The 21484-nt window shown below is 41.4% G+C and overlaps 1 protein-coding gene across 5 annotated transcripts in view; it reads left to right on the top strand.

Annotated features, from left to right (window-relative positions):
- Nucleotides 1-4136: 4136 nt before the first annotated feature.
- slc8a2b (solute carrier family 8 member 2b) overlaps nucleotides 4137-21484 on the top strand; it is a 201535-nt gene continuing 184187 nt past the window's right edge. For 3 of the 5 annotated variants that reach the window (XM_080888611.1, XM_080888617.1, XM_080888614.1), the window contains exon 1: nucleotides 4137-4275. The gene's annotated coding sequence lies outside the window, so the exon portion shown is untranslated. The remainder of the gene's footprint in view (nucleotides 4276-21484) is intronic. The other 2 variants (XM_080888612.1, XM_080888615.1) reach the window with 1 other exon arrangement.

A 21484-nucleotide genomic window follows, 5' to 3' on the forward strand; every position in this document is an offset into this window, starting at 1 on the left:
AGATCATTAGCTACCATGGTGATCATTAGGTTTTCTCCCTGTGTGAATGTTTCCTGTCCACTAGTTCAGAGTTCTCTTGCCGAAGAAGCCTGTTTGCCGCTGTATGGCCTCCTCTGGCATGACTTATGCTCACCAACAGCCATCACGCGGAAAACCTGCCTGTTCTCCTCGGATTCGTCCAAAGCTTTTGTTCTGGAATCTCTCTGGTAAGGTATCAAGATCTATCCTCACAACACAGATAACTCGCAGACTTCCTGGTTCAGTTCTCAGAGACAATGTTGCCACACTAATCTGCTGTTTGTTCTCTGTAAAATAATCTTAGTTCGTAAATCCTTTAAACTTGCTCCTGGTGTGCTGAATCTGAATTTAGAGTCCAATTTGTGCCAAAATGTGACAGCAGCAGGTCAGAACCAGCGAGTTCAGCAGTGCTGACCACTGCACCATCGGGCCATGACTGAAATTACTGTTATCAAACTAGTGGCAACACTCTGGGGGAAGCTATGAAAATAAGATGCACAATGATGACGGGAGAGAGCAGGTCGGATTGAAACACACACACATTAACCAGAACTCACAGCCACAGTGAAACAAGCTAAAGCAGCAATGAACAGGTCGCATATGCAGTACAAGATGCTATGATGAGCCTCTGACTGGCTCACAGCTCTCTTGTGTGAGCTCTACTTTGATCTCTTGTTGATGTAAGCATGAAAATAAATCAATAACTTTGTCATCTCTTACACTGTTGTGTGGCTCAACAGGTACAATGGATGTAGCCGTAAAAATACAGAGACCGTAACAAAATGTTTTTAACCCTTCTCCCTCCAGTGGTCCCTGAACCAGGACAGAAAATTAGTTAACTACTGTTGTGCCTAATTTCTGTCACATAAAACCTGAGAGTCATAAGTTTAGTAGCAAGTCACTGACTTTTTGTTATAGATTTTTGACTCTGGCTGAACGGTGAAGGGTAGGATACAAAGTATTTTAAAAATTCTCCCAATTAACTCAAGGATGTTCCTTTTAATCCGTAGAGCTGTTACTGAATTTGGAGATGCTTTAAAGATGGAGATGCATATTCAGTTAATGAGAAGTCCTGAGTTAAATAAAGGTTGTTAAGTTCCTGCTGTGGAAAAGAGATTTAAATTTGCTTACAGCGGACTGATTATGCCTTTCATTAATCTCTGAGAGAGAGATACAGATACTGTGGTGGCTGCTTGTAGACAAATCTGTGTAATGTGGACAAAGGCTTAAGACGGCACTGAACACTGTATGATGTCAGTGAGCGTGGGAGGGGCAGCTAATCAGAAGAAAGTTAAATAATAATAATAATGATGGATTGCATTTATATAGCGCTTTTCGGGGCCCTCAGAGCGCTTTACAATTCCACTATTCATTCACATTCACACACTGGTGGAGGCAGCTACAGTTGTAGCCACAGCTGCCCTGGGGCAGACTGACAGAAGCAAGGCTGCCATATCGCGCCATCGGCCCCTCTGGCCAACACCAGCAGGTGGCAGGTGAAGTGTCTTGCCCAAGGACACAACGACCGAGACGCTTAAAGAGGTGAGGAGCTAACGGAGCTGTTTCAGACAGTGGATGCACCGAGGCCCAGTATGAGATAAACGGGTCATTTTGATTTATTCATGCAATGACACTCGAATAGATAAAATATGATGCTGGAAATGGTGGTGACCTTGTAACCACGCACAGAGATGGGACGATGTCACGGCAACGTTCTCGTAATGATGGCGAGTTTTGTTTCCTCTTATATTTTTCTTCATCCTAATTTTACTCCACTTTTTGTTTGTATACTGGAGTTTGTGTTTCTGTTTTTATTGTGTGAAACTCCCGATTCTTGAGCTCTTTATTCTTCTAAAATTAAGCTTGTTATGATATTCTCTGATTTTTGTTTTCCCACATGATTTTCTTAATAAGAAGCTTTTGTTTGATGATCCTGTGTTTTGGGTCATCATTTTATTATCATAGTATGTTGACTTCTAGTCTTAGCTCTGATCCTGTTTAGTTTTCATGGAGCTCTTTATGAGAAGCTGTGGACTCTCGGTGTATATTAAGCTCCAGTTTTTAGTTTTGTTATTTCTCAGGTGGTTTAGTTCCCACAGTGTTTTTCTAATTGTTTCTTCCTCTTGTCTCATCTTTCTGTGTTCTCCCATGAGTTGATCCATTCATGTTTTAGTGTCTGCTTGTCTCTGTAAAGGTTGTTGACTGTTGCTGACCCTGAAAATGAGTGAGCAGTCATTAAAAAAACCACTGGGCCAGCTGACGGGGGCTGTTAGTTTGGATGGTACAACCTCAAAGTGTGGTTGCCTGTGCATTTAAAATAAGAAGGACAGTTAAGATGATTGGAGAGGCCGACTGTTCCTGCTATATACACAGGAACCTGGCAATGTAGGTTTTCATATGTTTTTAAAATTGATTTTGAATTTCACTGGAAGCTGATAAAGGACAGCAAGCATACGGGTGATGTGTGTAAGCAGCCTGGTGGGCTGAATTAACGACAGGTTGAGGACGACTGAGGGATGTGTGTGTGTGGGGGGGGGGGAAGACTTACAATAATCTAGGTGGGAGGAAATTAAAGCTCTAAATCACTGGGCTTTTTTTTTTTTTTAGGGTTTTCTTAGATGAAGAAACACGACTGGACAAGCTTTGAATGTGTGAGATTCAAACTTCAAATTCAGGTCAGAATAACACCAAGTTTCTTAACAGATTTGATATTAATGCTGAGCAGGCCGAGGCAATGACCAACCTCCTTAGAGAATCTGTCGAGGCCAAACACAACGTCGGTTTGGCCAAGCTAGAGGTGAAGGACATCAAATCCTTAAAAGCAGTGAAGCCTTCACGGAGGCTGAGGTTGTTTGGCTCAACAGAAAAGTACATCTGTGTATCATCAACACAAGCTGACAAGTAGATGTTCCAGGGGCAACGTATATAATGAAAACTGAGCACTGGCCATTTCACTCTGTTTATTAAGACTTCTGCACAGGTTTGTGAATGCCTGCAGGTGTGTGAAAGGGAACTTAAATGGTAAACCAAGACGTAGATATTGGTAATATTAGAAATGACTATGAAGATAATAATAAATTATACAATTAAAAGAAAGAAAAGCAAGAAGAAAAGCAGGCTTGTACAGTGCGTCTCTGTCATCGACTCAGTCTGGCAGGATTTAGTACAGCATGTTGTTATACAGACTCACTGATTGACTGCGTTTCCTGCCTGCTTGGTCAGCAGGCCTGTGCCGTCAGAGCGGAGCCTGAAACATCACACACTGGCTAAGTAATTGTCCCTGCTCGATACCTTGAGAAATGCCCCTGCAGCTCATCTCTCCCCTGCAGGCTCCCCAAAAACACCCCACGTCACCCCCCTCTAGGTCGACTGAGGAAACGTCAAGCTGTGGGCGCCTGATAGTATCCAGATTTAGCAAATACATTCTGATTCCTGACAATGTATAAAATTAGTATATTTATATTAGAAACCAGTGTGAAGGCTGTGAGGATATGAGCCAAGTGGGCTGCAGAACATCCTGTTATATTCCTGGTTAATCAATTTTCAATTTGCTCTGTTTTGTCTCTTCTGCTCTCTGTTCTTTCTCCTCTGTATTTCTTTTCCTTTCACTGAAATCCTCCGATTTGTTTCCTTGCATTCCTTTCTTCTCCTCCTTTAGTTCAATCACTCTTACCCCTCCCTCATCATTTCCATTACTTACTTTGCCCTCCCCCGCGTAATCCGTTTCTTTAATTTCCAAAATGAACCTGTTAATTTAGTCTCCATCTCCTTTATTTCCTTTTCACTCTTTTTCTTTTATCCTCCAACTCTCAATATCAAAACTCACAAGTGTCTCCCTTAATCAATCCCTCCTTTCTCCTCCATCATTTTTGTTAATTCTTTCTTTCTTCTTTTCTTTTTCTGTTTCTAATTTTTTGTTTGTTTTTTCATCTTCGCGTCCTTCATCTCTTTTAATCCCCCTCTCTCCTGTCAGGCACTCTCTCCACAGCTATCCGCGCCCCCGAGGAGAAAACGCGCACCTCGGCACCCCGCCCCGCCGCGCGCCTTCTGTGTGCGTGAGTGAGAGTGAGGGACCGCGGGGAGGGGGAGTGCCAGCTTGTTTGTGCAGTTTGAGTGTGCCGGGGTGAGAGAGGAAGGCAGAGAGCCGACAGTAGGGACGGAGCGCAGAAGCGAGCGCAGTTTTCTCTCCCAGGCTTTCGCACAAACCTCACATAGTATGCGTAAAGATTCGAGTGCGGACCGGCACTAGACCAGAAGGTAAGAGAAATGCTTCACACTTGTGCTCTGTCTGCGCGCAGTGTGTGTTTGCTGCGGTCGTTTGCCGTGTGCACTTGCTCATGTGCCCCATGTGGGCATCACTGGCTGCCGATTCCGACCATGTGGAGCTGCCTGGCGGTGCCAAAAACTAGTCTCGCAGTGACAGAGGACGTCTACGTGGAAGTGCTGTTAGTGCGTCAAAGCCTGTAAATTGGTTAGGAACCTCCGTCTTTTGTTATAAGTCAATAATCCTGATTTGAGAGAGCTGATTCTCGTTGTGAAGATATTTAAAATAAATTAATCATTGCAAGCTTTCCTCGCTGCTGAAGCATCTCAGCATTGACTTTAAGTTTTTAGGAACGTGAGTGAAATGCTGAGCACTTCGCAGGGATTTCAGTGTGTGAGACGAACACGAGCATGCTGACTCGCTCCTCTGAAGTGTCTCCTAGTTTAACGAGCGCTGCTGCCCAGTGTGGCCCCGGAGGGAACCTGGGAGCGCGTGTTGTGCTCGGGCGCAAGACTCACATGAGACACTGACATTTTGGCTGAAACTGCTTTCATTACAGAGAAAACGAGTAGCAAACGCTCCCGTGATTAAATAATGTGCGACACGAATGTGCGCAGTTTGGCGCTGCTGTGTGATTGCACACGCCGCATGAAGCTGGTGTAGTAATTCTGACATTGCGCCTCTCGGCTGCAGAGACTGGTGTCAAACGAGCTCAAAGAAAAATGCAACTTCTGGTTGAGGTTTCAAAATAAAAGACGCTGCAGAGCAGACTGTGGGGAATTGCATCCCTACAGCCCGACTCCAGATAAACTCTTCAGGGTTGCGCGATAAGCTTGTTGTCATGTGTGAACATCTCCACCAGATAACCAGAATTTACGAGCTCTAATGAACGACGAGTCCAGTTTATCTTGGGAACTGAAGCATCGGTGTTCCGGTTTATTCCGCTCTCTCTCTGCCCATCCACCCTGTCCGAGCAGCGGTTGGGGTGGTTGTAGCCTGATAGTAATTCATCAAAAGCATTCCCCATTGTGCTCCAGACGCTGTAATATTTCAGCGTTTTGAACGATCAGGTCTGAAATGCTGCTTTTTTTTTTTTTTTTAGCGTCTTGGAATGCAGGTGCCGTTCACTGATGTTGCGTAACGGGCGCCCAGATGAGTTAAAACCGTCAATCTTATTTTGGAAACATGTATAACATGCGGAAATATAAAAGGAGAAATTAGATTTTCCTATACAGTTCAATGTGTTAATATTGGATGTGTATACGTATGAAATATTTTTAAATTAATGAAAATCTCATCCAGGAGTTGTTTCTAAAATTACAGGTTACAATCGCACTGGAACAAACTGGTGTTTGTTTCCACACACTGGGCTTTGTGTGTGTCTTCATCACCATTTCGTTTTCTGCTCAAGTGGTTTCTGCTCTGGAAGGTGGAGGCACAGAGAGCAGTGATGATGAATGTAGGATAGTTTTGCATTCACTTTGAAGCCCGGCTGTAGTTTTAATGAGGGACTCCTTTGTAGCAGCCGGACTGCAGCATGCAGGCTGTGGAGACGGGGATCCTCCTCCTGTTCAGCTGCAGCGGGGCTTCCCTGGGCTTTTCCTCTCTCTCTGTCTCTGCAGTTTTCCTGGGGCTTCCCTTTTTTCCCCTGCACCAGGCTTCAGCTGATCCCTCCCTCAAATCCATCTCTCTGTCTGTGGGGCTGTATAATTTCCCCGCTTCTCCCTCCCTCTGCCTTCCCTGGAGGAAAAAAGGCTGCAGCAAGCAACGTGCTGTAGATCCTACATGATAAGAAACACTAAACGGACGTAATGGAAGTGCAATACGACCATATCAGATACATGAGCTATTTAAACGTGATTGGATGTTTTTAATTATAATTAAAGTCATATTTCATGATTTACCTAACCCAGGGTGAAGATTTTCTGCGATCTTCTCGCCTTTCTGCCCTCTGTAGTCGGATATTTGCTTGCACAGCCTGCTGCGCGACTCCACCAACATATTTAGCTGCTTCTAAAAAAACATATCCAAGTGCTGTTTTAGTTTTTATAATAGCTAATGGATTATTAATCACCCCTTCTTCCCCTCTGTCTTCATCTTTCTCCCTCCCATCCATTATCTCCCCCCTCTGTTCTTTACTTTCACTTCTTCCCATCTTCCCTTCCTCCTCTCCAGCGTGCTTCCTCCCGTTCTCTCATCGTTTGCATCTTTTCTTTGAATTACATCTCACAACTATCGGGCGTTTGGCAGTTTCTCTTATCCAGAGGCGCTTACACACAAAGAGACTTTTGTTCCCCTGTTTTCTGCATCTTTTAACCTTTATTTACCCTGGGGGTGTTGTGCTTCTTTCATCACCGCCCCACTTCACTCTTGTTCATTTACAAATCACACTTGGGAAAAGCTCAGGCGTAACCACAGCCCTATACTGCTGTCTGCTGAGCACGGGGCTGTTACACAACTTTGTGCTTTCCAGCTCGCCTGTTAAAGTGATAATCTGAAACATAGGGTTGAATAAAATATTTGTTTTTAGCAGACAGCCGCATCAGGGAAGCTTTCCCAGTTGATGCCCCCACCTGACATGATAAACTGATGTATTTGTTTTTTGCTTTTGTTTTATACACACAACCAGAAATGTAAGGTTTCCATGGACACAGTCATGAACAGCACAGACAGGAAAGATAAAACAAACAAACAAGAGCTTTATTAAAATGTTTATGAGTAACACTTTGTAAAGTTGGCATGAAAATAAACTGAAAAACTTTAAAGTCTAACAAGAACCTGACTGGCTGTTTGGTTGATGACTTATAAAAAGTCAGAAATATGATGTTAAACACTTCAGAGCTGCAATGAATAATCAATTTATCGATTCCACCATGGATTAACTAATTGTATTTTCAGACGCAAATACCAACATTCGAGAACTTTGTTCTTTAATGTGAGAATTTGCTACGAGTCTTGGTCTTATTTTATAAGAAACTGAACTTGAGTATCTGAAAAGGTTTTTTGTTCACTTAATTTAGAGAAAGGATCTTCCTTTTGAAACATTATTTGGCTTTAATTTCAAGAGCTTAATGTGAGGTTCAGTCTGATATGGGCCAAATGTGGAGAATGGAAGAGACTGGCTGAGGTCTGGAATGACGGAGGTTGTGAATGATAGCTATTAACAGACAAAATAAGAACAATGGCACATCTGGGACATCTTATGACGCTCCGACAGAAACACTAGCAGGTCAGATTGTTTTTGTTTTATTCTTCCATAATGATTCCCTTATCTCTGCAAGGGTTGACAAATGTCAGTGTTATAGACTCATTTGAATTTCTTTCCTGGAAATCACTGCTTAGCACCTCATTTTCGAGGGCATCATGAACCTAAAGACAACAGGCATCTCTGATTGGTTCGTTCTCTGTCTCGGGTGTGGAAAATGCTCTTTTATGACTCAATAATCTCCCAGTCTTATACAATGACCTTTGTAACGGACACAAATATCAACATTACAAAGATAAAACCTGATTCTGCACCAGAAAACTCCTAAAGCGAGCGGGAAAAAAACCACCGCCTCTGTGGTGGCTGCAAACAGAATCTGCTTATTCCTCCAAGCGGAACATTGCCCTCGAGGGATTTGTAATCAACACACTAAACAGAATAAATCACACAGAGCCATGAACCAACCAGTCCAGGAACATTTATCTCCTATATCGACGCTATCTTTCTATCGCCTAATTATCCATCTTCCTCCTGACTCTCGGATCCTCCTCCTCCTCAGTCTGATTGCTCTCATGGGAAATGTACAGGGCTGTTTTTGTGCTTTCCCCGCTCGCTCTTTCCACAGCTTGTAATCACACAAATGATTTTAGTCGATTGCTTAAAGTTACCATTAAAAGGGGTAGGACAGAAAACCTGAAAGTTATGAATACCATCAACGGTTATTAACAATATGTTCATGCCTGTTCCTTCAAACCCCAAGAGTCCAGAAGAGGTTCTGGTTGATTTGGTAACATGCTGGTTGCTGGTTCCTCAAATATATTTCTCTCCTACGGCTCCCAGAGATGACGGGGTCCATTTGTGGTGCAGTTAATTAAAGTGCAGCTTGAGAGAATTCATCAACTCCTGATGTTTTAATAAACCAAAGGATTCATCAATTCCATCATGCAAATGCAATCTTGAGGACTTGTTTATCAAAATAAGAGCGCCTTCTGAAATAAGCTCTTAATTAGCACTTCCTCATACTTTGGAATACATTTTTAATTTTCTTATATCAAGTCTGACCGGTAGAGAATGGCAGACATGCACACTGGCCAGTTCATTAGGTACACCTGCTAATACAAATATCTAATTGGGCACTGACTGAAGTTTGGTGTATTTTTTTATTTTTTGTCAGAGATGATCAAGACGACCTGCTGCAGTTCAAACTGAGCATCAGAATGGGGAAAGAAATTAGTGTCTTTGAACATGGCGTGGTTGTTGGTGTGGTTGGTCTGATTATTTAAGAAACATAATCATCTCCAGCTTTTACAGAAGAGTATCCAAAAACAGAAAATATCCAGTGAGCGTCAGTTCTCAAGGAGAAAATGCCTTGTTGATGTGAGAGAGAGGGGACCAGAGTGCCTGGGCTTCAGTCTTGGATGATGTGATGAAGGGATGGTGGGGTCAGAATCTGACTAACAGCATGCTTTGAGGATGCCCTGTTTCAGCCCTTCAGATTGGTGACTGTGTGATGGTGTGCGGGATGTTTTCTTTCACACTTCGATTCCCAACTAAACATCATTTAAACACCACATTGTATTGAGTATTGTTGTAGATCTTGTGCATCCCTTTATGACCAGAATGTAACCATTGTTTGCTTGTGTTGTCCTTTCACAGTATGCTGTGAAATATGAGGCAATATCTCATTTTTGGATCTTTTCTTCATGTCTATGATTTTTATGAATGCCATAATGAAGCTTTAGCTTTTCATTGGTTAAAAGTTAATTACAAGAAGGTGTTTGGCATGGATGTGTTGACTGAATATTACTTTGTAGTGTATGAACTTATTTTCTTATTATAAGAGAGGAGGAAAAAGCAGACCCTGTTTTATCCACTGAGCAGAAACAACCAATCTATACCACATGCACACGCAGCCACAGCAGATTCAGCTGCAGTCATAGAGGCTCAAGTATAATCTTTGTTCTCCATTCATTGCTGAGCAGTGCCTCAATTTAGCAGTGTGTCATAGCACCAACATAATACGCATTTCCTCTGGGATGAACAACATATCCTGATACTGTCTGTATGCAGCCGTGCAACGTGAAATTAACTCAAATGTTTAAAAAAATGCAAAAGTCTAAACTTATCAGCTCACAGAAAAGACTGTTGTTTTGCAGATGCACTTTAGTGTGTGTGTGTGTGTGTGTGTGTGTGTGTGTGTGTGTGTGTGTGTCTTGGGATGTGAGTGCTGCTGCAGAGACTGCCTGCTGAGAGGCAGCTCCTCAGTTCCTCTGCACTCTCTTATTATCAAATGTGTGTGTGTGGAGGCAGTGAACATACACACTCTTTGTGTGTTGTATTCTTGTCAGTTTTTACATCACTGATGCATTACGGGCCTGAGCTGAGCTGCACTGTGAGCCTGCGTGTTGGGTGTCTTGGAGAATTTCGCTTTTAGTGCTGCTCGGTTACATAACCACCACCGTAACTTTGGCACGTCTTCGCTGATATTCGATTCCTCTGTCTGTCTGTCTTTAATCTGATTTGAATTAATTCCATCACCCTCTCGTTTACCCTTTCCTCCACTTTATCACTTATATATGCAGCCTCACTCTTCCACTCTGTTCCTCCTATCGGCTTTTAAAGCCCGAGTTGCATTAATATGAATGAGGATTATGGTGTCAGCTGCATGGATGCAGCTGTTTCATTCTGTCATAGATGTAGCCGCAACCTGTTTGACACAGAATGTTCCAAGTTCTCTGATGCTAACCACCATTAGCATCAATGCCTGTGTTTTCACACATTTCAATTAAAATGTGTAATTTGTTTCATAAATCGACATAGTGTTAATGTATGAGGAGAGCTGAATACAGAGCAATGTGCCATGGATGTTTTCTTTGGCTTAACCCCGTATTTAATTATGGATCACCATATGTGGAGCCTTCAGAGGATTACAATGATCTTTGTGATGGTGCTGTGTGTTTTGGCTCTATGGTGGATCACAAGGACGGCCCAGCCGCATGTAGACGTGTCGTCTGTCCTTATCTGCAGAGCTGATGTGGAACTTTGGAGCTGAGCTTGCCTGCATTAAAGTTCCACGACACCACTCTGCTGTATATTTGTCCTGATGGCTTTAATTAAACAGTTTATGATGATATGAAATATTTTTAAGCTTTGATGATTTAAATCTTTTTCTCTCTTCTGATTTTTTTTTTTTTTTTAATCATAAAGTGTTCACCTGTACTGTTGGGCTATCGTATGGATGTAATAAAATTATTAGCGCTGCAGCATGATCTCTGTGTTCAAATCAAGCTCTTTAGGCCCAGTTTTATTGCACTTCAAACAACATGTAAATAACAAAGAAATCGTGCAGTGGCACTGACAGCATCTGCTTCGTCTAAACAGTCGTTCCTGCTCAAAGGTCTTGCATTTACCTTTTTTTAAGGGTCTTTGAGGGTTTAAAAGGTTGCTAAATCTTCTTTATGTCATCCATTTCTTTCCCTCTCATCTCCTTCAATGACACCTTATGCATTTATCTTTTTTTTTTTTCATTCTCTGTTGGCTCTCGTGAAGTTTCACTTTTGTCCCGTTTGCCAAATTTTTCTCCTCATCGTTGTCTTTTAATCTTGCATTCTCACCCACGTTCATCTTTTATCCGGCCCACTCTCCTGTGTGTTCTCATTTTTGTCATTCCTCTTCTTTTTCTCTTGACTGATTTCTTGACTTTCATTCATTTCTCATAATATTATTTTGTTCTTTTACTGTTTTGTATGGCTGTGTGGTAATTTTTTTACCTTTTCCTTCAGCTTTCAGAGATTTCCTCTCTTCTTCATGCTGCATTCTTCACCTCTGTCTCTTTTGCCCTGCCGCCTTTTATACTTATTTTTTCCCAATATGCTGTGATTTATTTTATTACTTTCATTTCTTTAATTTGTTTAATCTCTTTGCCCCTTAAACGCTGTTCTTGGCTCATGTGCCTATTGCTGCTTTCAGTCATCTGTAATCAGGTGTTGGTGCAGTGTAGAGGATGCTGTGCAGGGCTCTCGTGTGGCAGGTGTAAGTTGGATCATCCCTGAGCCTGTTGTAGATTTGAACATCAGCAATTTTTGGGACTCTGTGCCTCTTAGTAGTTTTATGGTGTTAATTTAATGGCACACCAGAGATAAAAGCTGCCCGCTCAGTGACTCTATCCTTTCTTACTCCCTCTGGTCTTCTTTCTCCAACTTCTGAGCCAGAGGTTTAACAAACTTCCAAAGTCTGAAATCCCATCAGTGCAATAAACTAATAGTGGAGTGAGCTGGTGCACCTTCTAACATGCTCATGTTAAGAATAACTTTAGAGGTAATTGAGACAAACAAGAAAGCTGAAGCCAAAATGTCACAGCTCAGAAAGTAGACCTGAATCCACAGCACGGACATGAAAAGGTAAAAAAGTCCATTTGTAATGTGCTTGAATCAAGTGCAGTTACAAGTAGGGCTGTTCGATATAACGATATATATCGGATAACGATATAAAAACGTCTGTTTCATTTTATGCTGTTTGTTTCGTGGTGTCGCAAAATAAACTGTTTACGGCAATATTTTTTTCATGGTTTTGGTGGTCACTGTAGTGGCTATATTAATTTCTTAAAGTTCTCTCTTTCTCTTATATTTAATATAACCACACTACAGACGGACAAGTGCCTGTTTTTATGGGTTGTCATTAGCAACAACGACGGTAAAACCATCACATGTCCGCTTAAACCTTTCACAATAAAGCTTACCACCTACTCCAGATTCACAGAATTTACAGAAAATATTAAATTTTTTGTGATTTATATCGTTATCGGACGATAGATGTTTTATATCGGGATATGAGATTTTGGTCATATCGCACAGCCCTAGTTACAAGGCAGGTGAACAAGTCTGAAGAGATCAAGATGAAATTAAGCTCCAGGTTAGCAGGTAAGAACAAAACAAGAAGGTAAGAGGAAGAAAAGCTCAAGCACAGAACACAAAGACACATTAGCAAAGAATGAAGGATCGCTTATAGACTGTTGTATACTGAGGGAAATGATAAATGAAGTGGACTAGCAAGATGGACTGGCAGGTAGGGGTGGCTGATCAGAAACAATGAGAGTTAGCCTTGTAAAAAACAGCAACAGGAACATTTCTTTGTTGAGATACGACTGCTCTTCGACAGGAAATGAACAAATGTTCCAATGAAAAATCACGTAACATGAAACTGTCCAAAAAAAGGGATGGAATTTCCCACGTGTTCTCATCCTGGGGATAAATAAAATGCCTTTTTGTCGCATGTCACCTGCATCTGATCTAGATGTCGAAAGCACAGTTTCCAAATGTTTTCGAGAGCGTTTTCAAAACGCTGCGTTTTCCTTCGGGGAAAACAGCGTCTCAGTGTGAACAGGAGGCCAAAACGGAGAGAAAACGATGCTTTTTCAAACGAAAACGCATTAGTGTGGACGTAGCCTCAGGTTAGCTATGTGTGGTCACTTTGCTCTTTTTTTTTTCAGACTTCCTGTTTGTTTGTTCTTTTTCCTTTTTGCTTTCACTCACTGGGTCGACTCAGGCAGTAAAAACTACTTAAGTTTTGAAGAGCTCTGCTGCCAAAGATCAGCGTGTAGGTAAATAAGCTGCACCATTACCTTTGAAAAAACTGGATTATTTGATTTCCTTGGTAATGAGAAAGGGCTGAAACGGCCCTGCCAAAGACTGGTAACCTGTGTGCACACTGCTTCTCGCCTTGTGGATGGAGAGCTGGATGGATGGTAGGTAATGAGAAAGGGCTGAAATAATCTGGTGGTGTGAAGTAGAAAACCTATTATACCCCAGTCCTATTCTACCTCCCCAACTAGTGAAATAGAATTTAGCTAGGTAAACAAATAAATACACCCTCTCCAGAGATGAAGGCATGATGTCCAGCAACAGTTCTCACCAAGCTGATTTATTAATCATGAAGTGAAAGGAAGGAGAACAAAGGAAAAGTGCTAACCTATATCCAACGTGTGACTTAAATTAGGGATGAATACAACACAATCAAACCAAAATAAGAAGGAAAAATAATCTCTAAATGTCCTTTTATCAGACTGGACTTTAATAAATGAGACTGCTGAGTGCTCGTTACATGAAACTGCTTGATCGTCGGTGTCACTGTTTCTCCATTTTAATAATAAACCTGAATGAAGGATTATTTTTGCATAAACCAAACAGGTGAAAACAAACTCTACTCTGATAACTCTGTTGCACAAACAAACATTTCTAATGTGCAGATTACAGCACACCAGATAGGATCTTATAGATGTATTAAAATATTTTCTTTAAATCTCTGAATAGGAAAAGACTTATCAACAAAAATCCTGATCCTTTTTTTTTTTAAGACTTGGTGTGTTTCATCCTCCTTTTTAAATATTCATCAGACTATTTTCAGCCTCTGCTGAAGGCAGTCATCCAAAATGTAAATGTCATCTTGGGATAAAAACCATTACTTATCATGCTCTGATGAAAGACCCTCCCACTCTTTTGCTCTCTCCTCTTTGTGATTGATAGATTCTGTGCAGTTATTTTTTGGGCCTCCTCTTCCTCCACTGCCCTTCTTTTCCCTTGCCCCTTCCTTCTCACATCATCCACCCTCAAGTTACTCTGGTCTGAACTCCCTCACACCCTCACTTTGCCTCTTTATGCGATCGACAGGGAATAAAAGTGTCCGCTTGTGCATTTCTTTCTCCCGAGGGATCGGCAGAACAAGAAAGAGAGTCATTAGTGGTTAGTGATGTCACACGTTAGCATGCAGCCCTCATCCCTGCTTTCAGCAGGCTGATGTTCGCTCTGCAGCTGCAGACATCTGAGTATCATTTAATGTGGATGTTAAAGGGTTTCTGTTTCCACCATTTCAGTCAAGTAGATTTTAGCCCGTATGCCATTTGTGTGCGCCGAATGACTCGATACACAAACACTAACTTTGCACGAACATCTGGTGCGATACACGGTCCTGTCAGTGGTATCACATCACATGGTAGTAACACACCAAGACAGCCAAGGATGCTGCAGCTTAGGCAGTAAAGAAAAAAACACGACTTCCTGTAAACAACCTAACAAATCGCAGTGATTGGAATATGAGGAGAAACACAATGGTCTTCAAAATGAACACTGCTACAACTATTATTGCCTTTTTAATATTACGTACAGACTTCCAAAACACCACAAATCCCAAAACGCTCAGGATTCAAATGAAAACTAAAGATGAAAGGTGTCGGCTTTATCCTTCTATCACTTCTACCATTGCATTGACACTGGACACCATGACTTACAGTCTCATTTCTTGGCCTATTTCACAGACCTTGGAGAATCTGGATGTTGTTGTTGTATTGCTTCTAGCTTGTGCTGGACTGACTGATCATGTGCTCCGTGTCCTCCATCTGCTTTCTGCTTTTTCCTGTAGTTTTTCTGCCTGAGTGACAAACACGATCTTAGGGTTAGACTTTCCTCTCCTGCTTTAGCAGTGCAGGCTTCTCACATGTTTCCTTACATAGAGAAATGCCAGTGTGCGCTAGTATGCAAGTTGTGTGCAGATTACACATCTTTTGGTTCAGAATGATTCTGTGAGAACAGAATCATCCGACAAATAGATATAGTAACACGAGATGTCATTCATATTGAATGATTTTTATTTTTACCATCCTGACTGAATATCTGAGATCTCTTCAAACTCTAAAGAATCTTGACGAGTGTTTAAACTAGAACAGGAATTATATGGTTTGTTTAAGCAGGATTTAAGATGCTAATGTTTTATGATACTTGGTTTATTTTCCCTGTTTTAATAAACTGGAGTATATCTCATGCTGTCGTATTCTGATACTTCAAAGCTCTTCAACAAGTAGATGATTTAATTAAATGATGAAGTGTCAGTGACTGTTTTAAAAGTATTAAACATATAGCTCAACAGTGAAGTGCCATAAAGATTACGGGTGATTCGCAGCGTGTCCCTGGATGTACTGATGCATTTTTACACTCTTTGCTGTAACTGTGGGATACAAACAACAAACTTTTTAAAACTTTAAAGCCGCAGATATTATTTGATCTTTTCTAAAGGATCTCTGTGGGTGTTCTTTTGGAGAAGACTCCGACTTTGTTCTTTTTGTTTGCGCTCTGCCAGCATGAGAGTGAACATGCATTAACTCTGCTGCTAGAGTTGAATACTTATGAGACAGTTCTGCAAAATAAGGTTTTTGTTTTTACCTCTACTGGCAACATTTTCACGGCTCTCTTTCTATAAATATACACTCACCAGCCACTTCATTAGGTACACCTGTCGAGCTGCTTGTTATAGGAAACATCTATCGGCCAGTCGGCAGCTCAGTGCATTTGGGTATGGAGACATGGTGAAGATGACCTGCTGAATTGAAAATATCAGTGAGCAGGGGGAAAATGCCTTCCTGATGTCACAGGAGAATGGCGAGGGGGCCTTGAACTGGTTACAAATAATCACTCGTTACAACCAAGCCTCGTTCTTTTGGGATTTTCTTCCTGTTAAAAGTGAATTCTTCCTCCCAGTTGTTGCCAGGTAGGAGATTGTCTGTCTGATCTTTGGAGTTTTCACTTCAATGCTGTGAGATCTTTACCTGTGGGATAACTGTTGATACAAACCGGTGCTTTATAAATAAAAAGGAACTGAATTAACCTCACAGTGAGCGAGCTGTTGCTATTTGAAGCTACAAGTTATGAATGTTTGATGATTCAAAGAGTTTTTCTGCAACTTTGTTTCATTTGTTATGAATGAAGCTCAACTGATTCATTTGATCTGACCTGTCATTGTTTTTATTAATAGATGTGCAAAATGAATATATTTGATAAAACATACAGACACATCGTTCCTATTCAACAGATTGCCGTGTTCGCTTTTAACATATGGGAGAAACTGAGCCTGCTGAGATGAGCAGTGTACCCTGCAACAGCGCCAAGCACGCACATGCACATGCACACACGCACATGCACACACACCTCTCTACCTTACTGGTCCACCCACCTAAACTCATTGGTCCAAGCCCAGGAACTGTTGCACCAGCTGGCGTCATGTTGGCTGCTGTCCTTATGTAACAGGGGTGTGCTCACGTAATCTTTTTCGATTGTTTTCCGTTTCGTCACAAATCCACATCCTGACTTGAGTTGAGACTCTGAGAACTGAGCCTTTGATGACGTAGACACACAAAGGCTTTCAAGAAGAAGGAACAAAACAAACAGCATAGAAAATCAGAACACTTTTCAAGAAAATTCACTCAATTTCTGTTAAAAAACGATGTCCATCTTCTTTGTCTTTCATTAAGTTGTATTTCATTAATTATTCATCACGTAGTCCCTCCTGGCTATGTAACGTGTAGTTGTACATATATACAGTTTTTCTTGTGAGAAATTGAACTGAAACTGGTCATCCAAAAGCTTTTTGTTGCTTCTTTCATGAATCTCTCAGGGTCTCAGTATTGAGCTGTTACGCTGTCTGAAGTACAAGCAGCTTTTTTTTATCTTTCTTGTGAATTAAGCTTTGATGTTAATGTTTTTTTAAGATAAAATATGCAAATATGCAATTCTTGGCATATGTGCAAGACTGGGCAATAGGTGGGGGAAACATGCTTATGCTGCTGTCTCACTGGAGTTTGACGATGCTGCTGTGGTGGTGGAGACGTTTGTAAGTGTGCTGGTGGGAGAGGCGATGGGGGGATGCAGTATCGGGATGCAATAGGCCCTTTTATTTATGGAATTCATGCATTATGTTCTGTGTGGTGTCTGAAGTACATATTTGTATCAAGTGTTCAGAGAGCTGCTTGTGGTACTATGGCTGTAATGGAACTGTACATGCATGAAGCTACATTTTCCCAAGGGCGGCAATAACGGCTAATCTCATCTGGGTCAAAACGTATTTCATGAATTTGTTCTCCTGCTTTCCCCCTTACATTTCCCTTTTAGATGTCTTCTTCCAGTAACTCTGTGTTATATCTAGGGGCGGGAGTCACCAGTCATGCCATGATATTATCACAATACTTCATACTGTTTGATCACCTTTTTTCAAAGTCACATTTTCACACTAAGGAAAAATTAGCTTGCTTCAGTTTTTTTCTTTTAGCTATAAAATGTAATCGTCAAGGACACCAACGCTCGCACACACAACCTACCATAAAGTGGCCAGATGGAGTCAGACTGCTATCAGTCTGATATCAGTGTGTGATTGAAAGGGGTCAAACTGCCAATTAGATGCAATCTGTTTCTCATAATGTAACAATTAACTGTGATAAATTGTTGAAAATCATATATCTGTTTCTGCCTGCAAATTCACAACGTAACAAATTAACTGTTACGTTTGCACTCAGTAACCTTCCTGCTCGATAGCGATATAACCAAAATACAAACAACCAGTCAGGTCGAGTCTCCTCGAGTTGTGCTCATTGACAAAGACTCCGACATTCATGAATCAGACAGCATTATTTGCGAGCCAGATCCTTTGTGTAAAATATGGACCAGTTCAAAAAGGAAAGTGATGTTTGTTCTGTGACAGTTTGAGGTGACATGGCACAGAGCAGGTGGATGGAGTAGACTGGGAAGTAACAGTGGAAGCTGCCTGGACATGTTGGGAAGACGAGAACAAATAGAGAATGTTTGATCATACTTTGTAGAACTGCAACTCAATAGAAAGCAACATTTGAGCACTGGCTCATGATTTTTATGCAAGAATAACAAGAGTGCACGTTCAGGCTTGAATGGGAGACCAAGAGTAATGGAAAGTATTCATAATTGAAAGGACCTTTTCACAGATTGATTGGTGGCTTGTATCTGATTTGTTTAAACGACTTGCAAATATAGCTTTTCTTGAGCAGAAATCTTTATTCATCAAGTATGATCAACGATGTCTGCCATTAAAAACAAAAAAGAATTAGCTCACGTAGTTGCATTAAACCCAACAATCGGCTCCTTAGTGCTGGAATATTCTGTTTCCTCATCTTCCTCCTACTCTGCACTGATCATTATAATTAGATTGAAGTCCTTTTCAACCACAATCTCATCGAATCTTCACACAAACGCACGCACGCTGCAGCTGGTTATTGCTTTTTAAAGTCCGTCCTCCTCCGCACATCCACACACTGTGACTCATCGTGGATACACTGTGACCACATCAAATCCTGTCAATGACCTCTTTAAACCCGTAAACCAGCTGAGTGTATGTGTGTGTGTTTATATGTGCGTCATTTGCGTTGTCAGTATATCCATACTCCACAGTCGGAAGCTTTCTTCATTCTGCCCTCTCTGGCTCCAGCAGTTATATTTTTAATTAACTGAAAAATCACATATTGGCTCCGGCAGATGCTGCAAATTGAGTTTTCGAAATCAGAATCTGGCTAAAACAATTTTTTCCACCAGACTTTGTTTTAGCATCACTTTTCTGTTACACAACAACAGCAGCGTGTCCTCTCTCGCTGTAGAGAGGACACGCTGCACATTTTTCCAGACTCTAATTAAAACCCTGCTTACATTAGATAATTATACTTTCTTAAAATAAAACGATGCATCTCTGCAATTACAGATAATCAGACTTTGTGAAGAATATAACACAGAGTGATAATCGGCTGCCTTTCCAGAGAGCCTTTCTGCCTATTCCACCATCTTGGACTGCAGCTAGTGCTCGGTAATCTCATTGTAATGGTACATGAACCAAGTCACCACCTTCTCCTGGTTCTGTTGCATGCGGCCCTCCAGCTCAGTGCAGAGCTCCAGCTACGGTCCAAGATGGTGGAGGGTGAATCAGCCACAGGACAAGCAAGTCTCTGCAGAGCCACAGCAGTGCTTCACTGAGTGAATGGGTCAAATGCAGAGAAAAACAAGTAATTTCCCCATGGGGATCAATAAAGTATCCATTATTATTATTATTATTATTATTATTATTAAATGCGACCCCCCGGGTCTGTGTTATGAGAAACAAGCTTACCTCTGTGAGCAGCTTCTATTGAACGCTGTAAAGCTTTCATGTGTGCTGATTGTGTTTCTGTGTGTTTTGTGCTGCTGTTTCATGTCAGTTGTGTGCATTCGGTAATCCCATGTAATCCTCCATCATCTGATGCGTGTGTGCTTGCTTCAGTTTGTAGCCATATGGCCATAAGTACAGTCCTTTTGTAATCATGACTATAAGTGTGTTACATAAGATATAAACATTCACACTGTCATGCAGAGTACAGTCATGTGACACATCAGGCTCTTTAATTTGCCAGCTGTGATGGTGATGATGCATTCATGCTTGTTTTAGCACTTTTTATCCAAGGAAGGCTTTGCGCAGCACTTTCTTCCTGTTAGAGTAATTTCTCATTCTGCAGTAATAGTAGATGTGAGTGAATGACATCATTTCTGATCTGATGACGACTGCACAAATCTGCAAGCCTCTGCAACAATAATATTTGTGAGTCACTCTGCTTGTCGTATGTCAGATTAATATCAAGTGCAAAGCAGCATCCCAGAGTTTCCTGCTCCAGCAAACATTTTGTTATGGAACACCACAAACTGGCTCGAATTATGCAACTCCGAGCTCACTGTTGATCCTGTTAAAATGTGGTACAGTTAGTTTGGCTTGTTAGGAAAAAACCCAGCTCCTTTAACAACACTCGGATCTTGAAGAAGACAGACTGCGTTCTGTTCGTACAGATGTTCATATCAATGATAAAATATTAGGGAAGTGGAGCTGTAGATGTATGTCCAAACATGTTATAAGTATCTGTTTGCAGACACAAACACATGTAAATTTTAAAATGCTTGCATGGATTCTTTTTCTTTTTAAACTGATGATTAAATAAAGTCAGTCATTCAGGCCAAATCTCCTACTAATGTGTTGAAACAGATGGAAATGCTCCAGTAAGAGAAACTGAAGACACTCATAGGTTTTGTCCAAGTTCTGAAAGCAAGAAAATGAAATTGAAAACCTATCCTGAGGGAGTCCAAGTGTCTTGGTGTGAAAAGTTGATCTGTGTTTGTTTGCAGTGAATATTTCCACGGGGTGTGTTTAACTCATTTTCTGCTGCTTCATTTCTGTTTATCTGAAAAGCTTTTAGAAAATTATTTCTCTGGAGAAGTTGTGCTTTTGCGTTCTGTGTCGTTAGAAATTAATCAAGAATTATCCAAATCCTAAATAAGCTGGTTGAGAGAGAGAGAGCGAGAATGACGTGACAGACTAATTTTATTAGCTCTTGGACGTTTTTCCTCTTCCGTGTTTCGCCCTCGGCGGTGAGCTTCTTTTTATTTTACACTGAGTCAGAGCCGGGGTGAGTCGTGGTGGCCGTCAGGGCCGCTGCTATTGTTACAGCAGGATAACTGGAACGTGGCTTTGGATACTGCTGTTTTAGCACACAGCTCAACTCGCAGCATCCAAACACACTCGCACAAATTACACACATTTCTGAGTTGGTATGAAACTGTTCTTCGTGACTCTCTTTCTCCATCATCCCGGCAGGGTGATGTGGTTAATAACGTAAACATGGCACCCACATAAGTTCATCAGATGCTTCTCTTACGCCGGCGCACGCTGGCTCTGTGGGTTTCTCCCCCTGTGTGTCAGCAGGAGCGATTGTTTTTGTTCTGCTGGTAGCATTGTGTTCAGGGTTTGCCCCTCTTGTCTGGCTGCCTGCATGCACCAGTGTCTGGCTGCTCGGCCTGATAACTCTTTTTTTGTTCTGCTCTTTTAGCATCACAGTCACATCTACAGCAGAGTCAACTTTCAGCGAACACTGCTGCGAGTCTGTTTCTTTGTAGATCAGTTCTGAACAGAAGGTGGGAAGATGATCAGGAATGCTGAACATTTGCTGGTTACAGCGTCTCAGGAGTATTTTCTCTGTGTAAGTCCAGCGTGATTGACATTATTATTTAAAGGCATGCTTTTATGCTTTAATATAATTTACATTGGAGTAAGCACATATTGACACATGTACAACCTACCCCCCTGAGTCAGCGGATATGCCAGGACCCTTAGAATTGAAGTAAAATGAGTTGTTTCAAACA

Source organism: Rhamphochromis sp. 'chilingali' (genome assembly GCF_963969265.1).
Source record: "Rhamphochromis sp. 'chilingali' genome assembly, chromosome: 8".
In the NCBI taxonomy this organism is placed as follows: Eukaryota; Metazoa; Chordata; class Actinopteri; order Cichliformes; family Cichlidae; genus Rhamphochromis; species Rhamphochromis sp. 'chilingali'.